Source organism: Myotis yumanensis, unplaced genomic scaffold (assembly GCF_028538775.1).
Source record: "Myotis yumanensis isolate MYYU_CA2020_CCGP unplaced genomic scaffold, mMyoYum1.0.hap1 SCAF_1, whole genome shotgun sequence".
Classification (NCBI taxonomy): domain Eukaryota; kingdom Metazoa; phylum Chordata; class Mammalia; order Chiroptera; family Vespertilionidae; genus Myotis; species Myotis yumanensis.
Window position 1 is genome coordinate 182,490,646 of NW_027223752.1, and position 15,404 is coordinate 182,506,049.

The 15,404-nt window shown below is 40.2% G+C and overlaps 1 protein-coding gene across 3 annotated transcripts in view; it reads left to right on the forward strand.

Annotated features, from left to right (window-relative positions):
• Positions 1-15,404, forward strand: part of SPARCL1 (SPARC like 1) — a 62,259-nt gene that overhangs the window by 24,090 nt on the left and 22,765 nt on the right. The window contains exon 2 of one of the 3 annotated variants that reach the window (XM_070393146.1): positions 12,068-12,141. The exons of the other annotated variants lie outside the window; for them this stretch is intronic. The gene's annotated coding sequence lies outside the window, so the exon portion shown is untranslated. The remainder of the gene's footprint in view (positions 1-12,067; positions 12,142-15,404) is intronic. 3 annotated transcript variants of the gene reach the window in all.

Consider the following 15,404-nt stretch of genomic DNA (forward strand, 5'->3'; position numbering starts at 1 on the left):
TATAAGATATGTTTTGACAAATATGTTGCCAAATATGTTCTCCCATACAATGGACCCCCTTTTCATTTTGTTGATGGTTTCTTTTGCTGTGCAGAAGCCATGTATTTTCAGGTAGTCCCATTAATTTATTTTCTCCTTAGTTTCCTTTGCCCTAGGATAGTGGTCGGCAAACAGCAGCTCGCGAGCCACATGCGGCTCTTTGGCCCCTTGAGTGTGGCTCTTCCACAAAATACTGGCTCTTCTACAAAATACCGACTTCTGCGCATTGGCCACGAAGTTTCAATTGCACTGTACGTGCACGCCCGCACATGGTATTGTGTGGAAGAGCCACACTCAAGGGGCCAAAGAGCCGCATGTGGCTCATGAGCCGCGGTTTGCCTACCACGGCCCCAGGAGATGTATCCGAAAACATTGCTATGAAAGATGTCTGAGATTTTACTGCCTATGGTTTCTTCTAGGATTTTTATGGTTTCACATCTTACATTTAAGTCTTTCATCCATTTTTAGTTTATTCTTATGTTTGGTGTAAGTTGGTGGTCTAGTTTCATTTTTTTTACATGTATCTGTCCCAGCACCATTTATTGAAGAGACTGTATTGACTTCATTGTATGCTCTTGCCTCCTTTGTCAAATATTAATTGTCCATAATGGCTTAGGTCAATGTTCTATTTTATTGATCTATATGCCTGTTCTTGTGCTAGTATCAGGCTGTTGTGACTACAGTGGTTTTGTAGTATAACTTGATATCTGGTATTGTAATCCCTCCAATCTTGTTCTTCTTTCCCAAGATTGCTGTGGCTATGTGGGGTCTTTTTTTGGTTCCACATAAATTTTTGGAGTTTAGATCTGTGAAATATGGTTTTGGTAATTTAATAGGGATTTCATGGAATCTGTAGATTGCTTTGAGTAGTATGGACATTTTAATAATGTTAATTCTAGCAATCCATGAATATGGTATATTCTCCCACTTGTTTATATCTTCCTCTATCTCTTTTTCAATGTCCTATAGTTTTCTGAGTACAGGTCTTTTGCCTCCTTGATTAAGTTTATTCCTAAGTATCTTAATTTTTTTGTTGCAATGATAAATGAGATTATTTGTTTAGTTTCTCTTTCTGAGAATTCATTATTGGTGTATAAAAATGCCATCGATTTCTGGGTGTTAATTTTGTATCCTGCTACATTGCCAAATTCATTTATTAAATCTAGTCTTTTGGTAGCTCCTTTAGGGTTTTCTATGTACAATATCATGTCATCTGCGAATAATGAGAGTTTTACTTCCTCCTTGTCAATTTGGATGCTTTTTATGTATTTTTTCTATATGTTCACTATGGCTAGCACTTCCAGTGCTATGTTAAATAAGAGTGTTAAAAGTGGACATCCCTGCCTTGTTTCTGTCTTTAGGGGGAGTGATTTTAGTTTTTGCCCATTGAGTATGATGTTCGCTGTAGGCTTGTCATATATGGCCTTTATTATATTGAGATATGTTCCTTCTATTTCCACTTTGCTGATGGTTTTTATCAAAAATGGTTGTTGGATTTTTGTTTACTTTTTCTGCATCTATTGATATGATCATGTGATTTTTGTCTTTCAGTTTGTTTATGTGTTATATCACATTTATTAATTTTCAAATATTGTACCAGCCTTGCATCCCTGGAATAAATCCCACTTGGTCATGGTGTATGATCTTTTTAATATATTGCTGGATCCTATTTGCTAATGTTTTGTTGAGGATTTTAGCATCTATATTCATCAAGGATATTGGCTTGTACGTAATTCTCTTTCTTTGTAGTGTGTTTATCTGGTTTTGGAATTTGGATAATCCTGGCCTCATAAAAAGAGGTTGGAAGTGTTTCTTCCTCTTGGATTTTTTGGGATAGTTTCAGGAGGATAGGTTTTAGTTCACTGAATGTTTGGTAAAACTCCCCTGTGAAGCTGTCCGGACTAGGGTTTTTGTTTGCTGGGAGTTTTTTTATTACTGCTTCAATTTTATCTATTGTTATTGGGCTATTCAGGTTTTCTGATTCTTCCTGATTCAGTTTAGGAAGATTGCATTTTTCTAGGAATTTCTTTATTTCATCCACATTGTCCATCTTTTTGTCATATAGCTGCTCACAGTATTTTCTTACAATTCTTTGTATTTCTGTGGTGTCAGTTGTTACCTCTCTGCTTTCATTCTCATTTTATTTATTTGGGTCTTCTCTGATTATTTCTTGATGAGTCTAGCTACCAGTTCATTAATCTTGTTTATCTTTTCAAAGAGCCAGGTTTTGGTTTCATTGATCTTTTGTATTGTTTTTTTAGTCTCCTACTCATTTATTTCTGCTCTAATCTTTATTATTTCCTTTCTTCTACTTACGCTTTTCTCTCTTTTGTTTTTTAAATATATATTTTTTTATTGATTTTAGAGAGTAAGGGAGAGGGAGAGAGAGATAGAAATATCAATGACGAGAGAGAATAAGCTGCCTCCTGCTTGCCCCACATTGGGGATTGAGCCCACAACCTGGGCATGTGCCCTGACTGAGAATTGAACAGTGACCTCCTAGTTCATAGGTCAATACTCAACTACTGGACCATACTGGCCAGGCACTCTGGGATTTTTTTATTGTTCTCTTCTAAGTCTTTAAATTATAGGGTTAAATAGTTTATTATTAATTTTTCTTGTTTTTTTGAGGTAGGCTTGTATTACTATGAACTTCCCTCTCAGGACTGCTTTTGCTGCATCCCAGAGATTTGGGGTTGTTTTGTGTTCATCTTTATTTGTTTCCAGGAATTTTTAAATTTTTTTCTTGATCTCAGTGGTAACCCATTCATTGTTTCAGAACATGCTATTTAGCCTCCATGTGTTTGAATGTTTTTGAGTGTTTTTACTGTAATTGATTTCTAATTTCATTCCATTGTGATCTAAAAAGATGCTTGATATAATTTCAGTCTTCTTGAATTTATAGAGACTTGTTTTGTGTCCTAACATGTGGTCTATCTTTGTGAATGACCCATGTGTGCTTGAGAAGAATGTATATTCTGCAGCTTTGGGGTGAAATGTTCTATAAATGTCAATTAAATCCATCTGATCCAGTGTGTCATTTAGAGTCACTGTTTCCTTGTTAATTTTTTGTCTGGAAGATCTATCCAGTGAAGTCAGTGAGGTGTTAAAGTTCCCTACTATGACTGTATTGCTGTTTATCTCTCCCTTAATGTCCTCCAGATGTTTTTTATATATTTAGATGCTCCTGTATTGGGCGCAAACATATTCACCAGGGTTATGTCCTCCTGTTGGATGGATCCCTTTAGTACTATGTAGTGACCTTTATTGTCTCTTGTGATGGCCTTCATTTTGAAGTCTATTTTGTCAGATATGAGTATTGCTACCCAAGCTTTTTTTTTCCATTTCCATTTGCATGGAAAACTTTTTTCCATCCCTTCACTCTCATCCTGTGTGAGTCTTTTGTTCTGAGGTGGTTCTTTTGTAGATAGCATAGATATTTGGGTCATGATTTTATATCCATTCAACTACTCTATGTCTTTTGATTGGAGTATTTAATCCATTTACATTTAAGGTTATTATTGATGAGTACTTATTTATTGCCATTTTAATTCTCTCTCTCTCTCTCTCTCTTCCTTCTTCTCATTACAGCAGTCCCTTAGCATTTCTTGCAGTGCTAGTTTGGTGGTGGTAAACTCATTTTAGCCTTTTTTGCTTGGGAAGCTCTTATTTTGCCATCTATTTTGAATGATAGCCTTGCTGGATATAGTAATAATGGTTTCAAATTCTTGCTTTTCATTACCTTGAATACTTCATATCATTCCCTTTTGGCCTGTAGAGTTTCTGATGAAAAATCAGCTGACAGCCTATAGGAGCTCCTTTCTAGGTAACAAACTGCTTTCTCTTGCTGCCTTTAAGATCCTCTCTTTATCTTTAATCTTTGGCATTTTAATTATGATGTGTCTGGGTGTGTGCCTGTTTGAGTTCTTCTTGGTTGGAACTCTCTGTGCCTCCTGAACTTGTGTGACTTTTTCTTTCACCAGGTTAGGGAAGTTTTCTGCCATTATTTCTTTAAACACATTCTCTATTCCTTGCTCACTTTCTTCTACTTCTAGTACTCCTATGATGCAAATATTGTTATATTTCATGTTGTCCCACAGCTTCCTTAAGTTGTCCTGGTTTTAATTGTTACTTTCTTTTTGGTTCTCTGATTGAATGGTTTTTTTTCTATCCTGTCTTTTAATTCATTGATCCAATCCTCAGCTTCCCCTAATCTTCTGTGTATTCCTTCCACTGTTTTTTATTAGTGCTATGTCATTCTTCATAGTTACTATATATTTTCTCATGCTATTGAGCATCCTTGCCATCATTATTCTGAACTCTATGTCTGCTAAAGTTCTTATCTCCATTTCATTTAGCTTTTCTTCTGCAGAATTCTCTTGTTCTTTCATTTTGGGATTTTTTTTTTTGTCTCCCCATTTTGGCTGCCTGTTTGAGTTTGTGTCTATGTATTAGATAGATCTGCTCTGATTCCCAATGTCAGACGCTGTTCCTGAGTACCCTGTTTGGAGCAATCAGCAATCCACAGCTTTTGTCTCCCTCTGCTGGGGCTGGATGCCTTTGGAAAGGACCAAGATGTACACCAAGATCTGCTTGTCTTAGCCCTGGGCCCCAGATTAGATCAGGAAAATATTCAAAGCCTCCAGAGACCTGCCTCTGCTTATAGTCTGATTTTTATTCAGTCCTGATTAGCCTCAGGCTATCAACAACAGAATGGACTGGGAGATTTCCCAACAGGGTAGGGTCATTGCTTCTGCCTGCAGGCTGATTGCTATTCCCAGTCTCTTAATGGGCCTCAGAAACTCCACAGAGTGGGGCAAGGGTTTTTCCAATAGGGTGGGCAATTGCTTCACCCTCACCCCTAGGCAAAAGCTGCCTAGATGGTAAAGGTCAGAAAGATGTCCTCTGCAGTATGAGGAAATGACTCGTCACAGTAAACCAGTGTGTCCACCTCCCAAGCTCTAACCCCAGAGCCTGCAACCCTTGCTTCTGCTCACACAACTCCAGTTCACTCTGCCTTCTCTCTGCTGGACCCAAGGTGAGTGGCTGCACATAAAATTTTCTGCCTTGGCCCTTTAAGAGGGTACATGCATTTCCAGCCATCTCTCTCTAGCAGACAGCAACTCTGCTGCTTTTCACAGACAGACGTTCTGTGGGCACCTTTCTTAGTTCTGGTGCTCTGAGCTGGGGAACCCAGCTTGGGGTTTAGACCCCAGAGCTCTCAGTGGGAACCCCCCACAGCTGAGATATCCCTCCAGAACTTGAGCTGCTGTCTGTGGGAGTCCAGCCAGCCCTTTCATGCCTCTGCCCTTCCTACCAGTCTCTATGTGGTCTCCACTTTCCCTCCTTGGTTATCAGGGTTCTTTCCAGCTAGTCTTCAGTTGGTTATTCAGGATGCTTTCTCTGTATTTTAGTTGTAATTCCAGTTTGGGCCTAGGAATGTGTCAGTGTAGCTTCCACTTACTCCACTGCCATTTTGGAATCCCCCTTCAGTAATTTCTTAAAATATAGGTAGAGGAATACTAGAAGATTTGTTTCAATTGGGGAAGGTTTGGGATTAAAGCTTGGTACTCCTAGTGATCTTGCATTTAGTAGCGTCTTAGAAATGCAAGGGAGAAGTAGGGGGTGGAGTACCAGCATCAGCTCTCTGATAAAAACACCTAATTAATGTCTTCTTGTGATCTGAAAACAACTTCTAGCCCATGCTTACGCTATGTTTGGTTCTTTGTTGTTTTCTTTTTCTCAAATCCCATGTGTGTGGATGACAGCCACAGTAAGGTCTGAGGTTGTGGTTATGGCTGGAGGTGGCTGACTCCCCTTCAGCTTCCCAGCATCTTGATAAGAGGGCTAATATCTCTAGGGATTCATAGCCTAGTTTTTAAATGTGGTGTGCACATTTTAGTGCCATGAAAACAAAATTAGTCATTGTCCAAAAAGAATTAACAACAGATTGCCTTGCATAGTATTATTTACCCAAAATACAGCTTTGTTTCAATTTGGCTAGTTAGACTACTTTTGATTAGGCAAATTTCTACATGTTCTAAGACTAACCACCCAAACCCAGTACTTTTAGAACAATGCTTAAAATATTCAGTCAAATTGCACTAATGAATTGAGTTCCTTCTCGGGTGGGAAGAGAAAAGAACAGAGAGACTAATTTATTTCCCAAGGTTCCAGATTGATCCAGTGTCATAACGTTCTGTGCTGAGTCATTTCCTCATACTGCAGAGGACTGCATGAAAGGAGAAATGGGAGTACCATAGAGTGAAGCATGCCTTCTTCCAACACAAAATGCTCTCAGAGCTGGTTGCCCATATCTCCTTCTAAATCTCTTTAATTCCAAGCACCTTCAAACTTTGTGATTATATCAGTGAAAGCATCTTCACTGAGTGCTGATCACATTTTAATGCCTTATAGCTTTTGATTTTCCCAAAGATGAGGCCTGTTATGCTCCTTTTAAAAAGAAAAATGTGCACCCACTAAGGCAATGTCAGTAAGAAAAAACTTTCTCTGCTACCCTCTTATGTTCAGTAATTGGGCCCTGCAAATTAAACTGACAAGAGACAGGTCAACAGAAGAAAATGACTTATTCATATGCCCATAGGAGCCAACAAAAGCACTAATTCCCTAAACTGTTAAAGTTGGATGCTTATATATCTAACTTAGTAGGGGAAAGGGAGGGAGGAGAAACGGCTTCTATGGGAAGAACAAAAATATTTCTTTAGGAAATACAAATGGATGTTTAGACACAATGGGAGATAAGAGAGTTTGTGACGTTTTTCCATAGATGTATAGATGGTCTTTCTGTCTTGTTCTGAGTCATAAAGTTCCCCTGTAAAGGGATTCATAGTAGGTTTTCTCATGTGTTCTTGTGCCTGGGAGTAGATGCCACTCCAAAGGAAATTTATGGCAGTTCTCACTTCTCAGAAGTTTCTACTTTTAGTGCAATAAGGGAAGCTCCAAAAAACTTCCTTTTGCATCTGTTGAATCTCAAATGTCTTTGTCTAGAAATAATTTTGATACCATCTCTAAGGTTCCAGGTAGGTCCCATAGCAACTATAGAAAGACTTGAAACAGGGCAGCACTGAGGAGCAGGAGGCAGCTTTGTTGGCAGGAGATCTGAAAATATTCAAACCCTTGAATCCTAAACTTTGAATCAAGGGTGGTATTGGTCCAGGTCTCCGCAAGGAAATGATAGATCCGGGCAAAAAAAAATTTAAGTGCTGGAGGAGAATGTGATTAAAGGATTATTTACCAAGGTGTAGGCAGGATATGGAGCAGCTACAAGGGGCTATAGGAACAGGCTAGTAAGAGTTAAGCTTGTAGGATCCAGGGATGGGAGCAATTTCTGAACCCAGACAGAAAATGTTGTGTGGAGGTCACTGAGAGGGGCTGTGACCTTCAGGAGAGGGACTCAGTCACAGAGAAGGAGCTTGGGAAATACATATCCTGATTTAATCTCCTTTCCTCAAATATCTCCCCATTGGCCAGACCCAACATAAACCTTCAGGCATGAGAACCTGATTATGCAATTCACACAGGCCCTGGGACAGCTCAGGATGGATAAGGCTGGAGAGTGGATGTGGAGTGAATCTGGGGGAACAAATGAAAAATATCTAGATATTCAGAGAGAAACTCCCTTCCCCATGTGGGAGAGACAGGATTCCCAGCTGCAGGCCAGCTGTCTCCTCTCCTTGCTCTAATGAATTTTCTAGCACTACCCTTGTCAGGCATAAATAAGCTAAGCGTTTCCAACCTATTTTCAAAGAATCCTTCAATCCCCAGCCGTGAAATCCATTAGGGTTTATTGTTTCTGCTTCTTTCAGAAAAGGCAGGTAATGAGTAACATTGCACCACTGGGGCACCCGATTGCTTCTCCTTTGCAATGTGTTGCCCCTCACCAATGCAAATGAGAAGTGCCCACCGCGTGCTGAATCCTGGAGGGACTGCTGCCTGGACAGAGTGCTTTCATTAGTGGTTCACACAAGAACTACTCATCAAAGCCCACCATTGTTCCCCATGGGTCCCAGCACCATGAGAATGAGGCTACTTGGAACTGTTTTTAGGTATGATTTGCTGTTTTTCTTAATCCTGGGAGACAACTACCCCAGTAAATAATTCTTTGTGCATTCAAAGAGCTGAAAGCACTTGAAATTCCTCTCCCAACTTTAGCAGAACTTAACAACCAACTTGCTCTATTAACAAAAGAAGAGAGACACCCTGGCTGGTTTTGTTCAGTGGATAGAGCGTCAGCCTGCAGACTGAAGGGTCCCAGGTTTGATTCCGGTCAAGGGCACATGCCCAGGTTGCAGGCTTGATCCCCACCGGGGGGCATGCAAGAGGCAGCCCATCAATGATTCTCTCTCATCATTGATGTTTCTAGCTCTTTCCCTCTCCCTTCCTCTCTGAAACCAATAAAAATATATTTTAAAAAAAGAAGAGAGACAATTTCCACCGAATCCAAAGAGGTTTTATTTTATGTTGGCAGAGTTTAACAAATAAGGGAAATTCAAATAAGAGCAGTCAGAAGAGAAAGCTAAGAACCTGGCATTCAAGGAAAAGAAATTCCAGGAAGGTAGAGAATAAAATAAATTAGGGGGTAGAGAGGAGAGCTGGCAGAAAAAGAATAAGATTAATGTTTCTGGTCATTTCAGTGATAAGGTAGGCTTCCAACGGTGAGTTGTCATGCTATTAATACTATGCAGAAAATCACTCAGATATTATTAAGTCCTGCAGCAAATGCTACAGGCCTTCAGGTGAGCCTTACGCAGGAGTGGACTCGGAATTTATTAACAGGATGTTTACACAATGTGTGGGGTTCTCTTTTTAAAAAAAAAAAAAAAATAGGAAAAAATCAAAATCAAGTACAGGGCTTTGTAAGGAGCTTGTACCAACTGAGACCTTTTTAGTTTCGTCGTACATCCATGTCTGGCCATACTCAAATGCCTGTTCCCCAAAGAATACGCAAAAAGGAGAGGGGGAGAAAATCCTGCCTTCACAGGTCAAGAGGAAATGAGAGGACATATACCATAATACGATTTGAGCAAAGAAAAATAAATATAACCAAAATAATTTCTTCCTCTACACCACAGGCCAGGGTGTGGCGGAGACTTTCTGAAGGGTTAGCAAATGCCTGAGGGAGAGAACAGAGTATGCCTCCATGAACACATTCCATATGGAGTTGTGAAATAGGACCCAGCGAGGTCAGTAGTGGTGAGCAGTACAATAAGATGAGGAATTCTGAAAGGCATGATGAAAAAGTGTGGAAACATGGCTATTGCACAATCTAGCCAAAGATAAGTCATGGGGATCCTCTAAATATAATTAAAGTAATCCTTCAATTACACATTATAGAAGAGGAGAATGTAGAAAGAACTTCTCCTGAGCTATAGAAAGAGATGTTTAAGAGTGTCCCTGAAAAGCCACCCATTTGAAATTCTCACATCCGGTCACTCATGACTGGGCACCGTGGCACAGAGGGATGTTCAGGAAGCTCTCACGGGATGGACATGATGTGGAGATCAGGTGACAAGTGGGAATACATGTATGTACACAGGTGAAGTGCTTAGCATTGTACCTGGCATATAATAAAATCTCAAACACTGTAAGCCATCACATTAGCTACCATATTAAATAGTCAATAATAAAAACTTACTTTTTCAATAAATAAGACTTTGATGAACATAAGTGATTCTACTACTAATGAATATACTTGAGTACTATTTCACTCAAGATAGTTAATGTTTATTCCAATTCTTTATTGCTGCTTACAAACTTAGTGACTAAAAATAGCAACAGTCTCATAATGTCTTGGGATTTCGTGGGTCAGGAGTTTGGGCAGGTCACCCAGAGGTGCTGAGCTGCTCTAGAGAGTTGAAGTGGCTCCACTCACATGTCCTGTGTCTTTGTGAGGACAGATGGAAAGCTGGGATCTGTGGGACTGTTGAACAGTGTCTTCTGTGGCATTCCAGTCTCTTACAAAGTGGCTTGTGGCTCCCAAAATGAGGGTTCCGAGTGATCCAGGTCAAAACTCCAAGGCTTCTTACAAACCAACCTTTGAAATCACTTCTGTCACAACAATTTGAGAGACTAAGTCACTAAGACCCGTCCAGATTCAAGGGGAGGGAAATTCAACTCCACCTCCACGCAAGAGCAGGGAAGAACTTACATCCATCTTTGCTGTACCAGAGAGTTTATACATGTTTAAGGGGAAATGTTCGAAATTGTCTCCAAACAGCTACCCACATGACTTGGATAGAGTTGATGGTTGTGGATGTTTGGTTCTTAATGGGAAAACTCTTTCTGCCATGCCAAATGTTCCATCTGGACATTTGCTTGGGTGGTATATGGTTCCAGCCAATTGAAGAACTCCCAGCATTTGAAATTCCAAATCCTGGCTTCCCCCAGGAAGGCCATACTGAAGAAAGGCGGTTTAGCTGTCATCTTTCAGAAATCCAGGTGAGGTTCTCCTGAAAGTTTGGTCTTTGGCACTCTGCTCCTAACACAGTGGTTCTCAACCTGTGGGTCGCGACCCCTTTGGGGGTCGAACGACCCTTTCACAGGGGTCGCCTAAGACCATCCTGCATATCAGATATTTACATTACGATTCATAACAGTAGCAACATTACAGTTATGAGGTAGCAACGAAAATAATTTTATGTTTGGGTCACAACATGAGGTACTGTATTTAAAGGGCCAGAAGGTTGAGAACCACTGTGAAGGAAAAGGCTCTCCTCAAAGCTCCCCAACGTCTCTCACCTTTAACCTCTCTCCACCCATGAAAAGAAACAGTAGTGCAGAGGAAAGAAAGAAATAACTAAGTAAAGAAATCAATTCAAGTCTCTGAGAAGTAATAATTATTCGGGTTATTAAGCCATTTTTTGCCATATGAGTGTCTCAAATAAATGGTATCTTTCAACTCATTTTTACAGTTGGTAAAATTGCCAAATGACTATATGATCACATTTGGATCTCAAAACAACCCTAAAAATAAATAGGAAATGTACTATCATTTTCTTATTTTGTGGATAAAGAAACCAGTCACTTGCCCAAAGTCTCTTGGCTGGCTTAAGGTAGCTCAGGTCTGGAACTTAGATCTTCCAGTTCTATACCAAGTGTTCTTTCAGCTATGCCACTGCCTTTGAATAAGCTCATACATTTGGGCAAAATAATATTTATCTAACTTCATGCAAACACTGTGTATTTAAGCCTTGAAGAATAATAACTCTGCATTTTAAAATGTATCTAATTTTTGCCCTAGCCGGTTTGGCTCAGTGGATAGAGCATCAGCCTACAGATTGAAGGGTCATGGGTTCAATTCTGATCAAGGGCATGTACTGTGGTCGCAGGCTCCTCCCCGGCCTGGGCCCTGGCTAGGGTGTGTGCAGGAGGCATCCAGTTGATGTGTTCCTCTCACATTGATGCTTCTCTTTGTCTTTCCCTCTCTTCCACTCTCTCTAAAAGATCAATGGAAAAATATCCTCAGGTGAGGATTAACCATAAAAAAATAAATAAATAAATAAAATGTGTCTAATTTTTGCATTTTTCTCCTAGAATTTTATTTGCTCTTTCTGCAGAAATAACAATCTGCTTTTGTAGAAAGTACTCACCAAATTTGAATGTCTTGAAATATATAAATGCAATGTTTATTAACATACATTTCTTTTTCAAAATTGAGCCATCAGCTGTTAAAGTGTATATACATTTTGGGGGACATGCTGTATATGACTTTTTACTAATCCAATAATAAACTATATTCATCATACTTAGCAAGAACATCAAGGATTTCATTTTCAAAGTACTTTGCAAGCATCAGCTAATTAAGCCTCCTTGTAGACTTCAGTATGACAGTTGTTTTCAAAATATCTCTTGTTTCCCAGCACATTTGTTCAATTCTTAAAATAAGAAGCTAAAGGCCGGGAAATTAATTATATCAGTGTGTGTGGCAAATACAATTAGCTCATGAGACAGAAATGCCCAGTGACTGGTTTGAAGGACAATGTGAAACTCAAGGCCTTCTCCATTCTAGGTACTGGATTGTTCCACAAGGTCTTATCTTCAAAAATGCAACGCAGGCATCTGCTTTATAATTGACACCTTGAGGTAATTTCCCACTTGGATCATTCTAAGTGACAACCATATTCTGTCTTTAAGTCTTGTTTTCAATTACCAGAGGGAAATATAAATAAACATGAGACCCCTGAAAATAGTTCCATCCTGGGACACAGTAAATGATCAGGGACCATGCAGGAAATGTTGAGGTTGACTCTCAAAAAACCCTGCACAGCTAGCCACTGAAGGTCATGGGACAAACCCTATACTTTTTGTATTAATATGTCTCTCCCACAGCTATGCCAAGATTCTCAGCATTCTATCTAGTAGCTCCTTTGGGCTAAAGCCACGGTGAAAATACCTCTTACCTGAGAATAGAAAAGACATTAATTCAGGAACATTCTTATATTCTAAGTATAGATGAGATGCATATTTAAAAAATGGAATTTAGCCCTAACCGGTTTGGCTCAGTGGATAGAGCGTCAGCCTGCGGACTCAAGGGTCCCAGGTTTGATTCCGGTCAAGGGCATGTACCTTGGTTGTTGGCGTGTCCCCAGTGGGGAGTGTGCAGGAGGCAGCTGATGGCTGTTTCTCTCTCATCGATGTTTCTAACTCTCTATCCCTCTCCCTTCCTCTCTGTAGAAAATCAATAAAATATATTTTTTAAATGGAATTTAAATGCATGAAATATAAGACAAGTGAGTTTGTTTAATGAGTGAATTAAATGTGAAAATATTATGTAACTAGGAGGCCTGGGCAGCTTGAAATCCTGCAAGGGGAAGAAGACATGAAAGGAGAGAGGAGAAAAAGTAAGGGAACACTAAAGGTTCATTTCCCTTATCACTTAATACACAGCATAGATGACGATAGTGATAATACTGATGAGTGGCACCAGGCAGAGCAATGGAATAATCATCACTTATATGTTTATGTTACTTCAGAGTTTACGGAGAGCTCCCCCACCTCAATGGCTCCCTTAGACACTGGAAGGAATTGTCATTTCTTTTCTATAGATGAGGTTTGGAGACATTAAGTAATTGCTCAAAGTAGCATTTAGTTCTTAGTAAAGCCAGGGCCCAAAGCCAAAACCTCTGATTTCTAGTCTGCAGCTTGTTCTGCTGAACCATGTGAGAACCCTGGGTTCTGAGTCCAAAGTGTAGTGTCTAGTTCTTGCTCACCTCGTACCCTTGCACATTGAGCCAAGTAAAAATTTATGTTCTCCAAACTTCTGTTTCTTGTAGTTAAACTAGAGGCCCAGTGCAAGGGATTTGTGCACTGGTGGGGGGTGTGGCCTGGGGGATTGGCCTCTGTGGGAATGGCTGGCTGTGGGCCTTCCCTCTAAGCAGCTGTTCCCGGGAGCGCCGCTCATCCCAGTCAGCTGAGTGGTACTCCCACTGTGGGAGTGCACTGACCACCAGGGGGCAGCTCCTGCGTTGAGCATCGTTCTGTCTTTCTGCTGTTGGGTCGCTGGGCTTTTATAATATAGGATGTTATCTACTCTCCTTTTCTTATTGGATCAAATGAGACAGCATATAAGAAAATATTTTATAAACTATAAAATGCTATATAAATATAAGGCAGGAGTAGCCACGTCTGACTGAATGAATTGATATCCCTGGGGCCTTGTCTCAACACATCCTTACAGTTAAGCTTTTCTCTGTTTATTCTGGAAAAAAAAAAAAGAAAGTAAGAATCCCTCCTTCTCTTCAGAGTTAAACCTTCCACCTGTGCTTTAACATTAGACCAGCAAATATTTATCAAGGGCTTACTGAGATCCTATCACCTCACTTTATCCTCATCATCACTGTACAGGTAAAGAACTTAAAAAAGAGGCTTAAAAAAAAACTATATAATTTACTCAGGATTATGCAAATTCAGTAGTAATGTCTAGGAAGACCTGTTTCAGAGTTTATGTCATGAATTGCTGTGCAATATTAGCTACACAATGATTCAGGCAACTTCACTGTTTTCCCCTATTTCAGGTATCTATTCCTGCATAACCATCCACTCCCAAGCTAAATGGCTTAAAACTAGCTCCCTTATTTGCACATGATTCTGTAGTCTGAACTGGACTCAACTGGGTGGTTTTTCTGTTGATTTTGTCTGGAATTACTCATGTGGCTCCAGCAAGCTGGGAGCTCAGCTAAGGCTGAGCCATCCCAAATGGTCTCTCATCCTCCAAGTTTCTCTCTGCATGGTTGCTTATCATTAAACGATTGAGCTGGTGAGTAGTCCAAACTTTTTCATAGCATGGCAGATGGCTTTCACAGGAGGACAAATTCTAGTGTGCAAGTGCTTGCCAAGCCTCTGCTGGCAACGTGCTTGCTAATTTCCCATTGGCTAAAGCAAGTCACAAGGCCAAGGCCAAAGTCCATGGCATACAGCCCAGGAGTTGTGGGTCACTGGGGCAATCATTGCTTACCACATTTCCTCTCTTCTCCTCTATCTTTACATGTAGGCTTCTTTTTTTCTTGTTTTTAATATATTTTTATTGATTTCAGGGAGGAAGGGAGAGGGAGAGAGAGATAGAAACATCAATGATGAAAGAGAATTACTGAACAGTTGTCTCCTGCACACCCCACACTGGGGATGGAGCCCCAACCCTGGCATGTGCCCTGATGGGTATCGAACCCTGACCTCCTGGTTCATAGGTCAATGTTCAACCACTGAGCCATGCCAGCTGGGCTCATTTGGGTTTCTTTTGCTTTCCTGTAAGCGTAAAAAGCACTTGGATGACTACATTTTAATACAAATAAAATTTGCCTGTGATCACACATTCCCTTTACTCTCCTTACTTTCATAGACAACCATCTTCACACCCGCTGTCTTTACTTCATCACTATCTACCTACTCCTCAGTCACTACAGACTGGCTCTACCAACACTACTGCCCCACAACTCCTCTCCCACAACTCTCCAGTAACCTCTGTAATTCCCAAAGCAGGGGGTAATTTCCTGGCCTTGTTTACTTTGGCCTCTCTGGGACATTTAACACTCTTTTTCTTATATGAAACTCCTGTCTCTCATCCTTTGTATCGTTAGCTCTTCCCATCCTCTAATGGACCTAATGGTCTTCACTCACCAGGCTTCTGGCCTCAGCCCTCTGCTCTACTCATTATATAGCTTCTCATGCCCACAGCACCCAAGGTATACCTTTAACCCCCCGATCAATGCTTACCTGCAGATGCACTTATTCAAGTATAGCTCTACTCAAATTCAACAAGTCCAAAACGAATGCATCACCTTTCTTCTAAAACCTGATCTTCCTCTTATTAATTCCTTACCTTAGTGATTAATACTACCATTTACCCATTT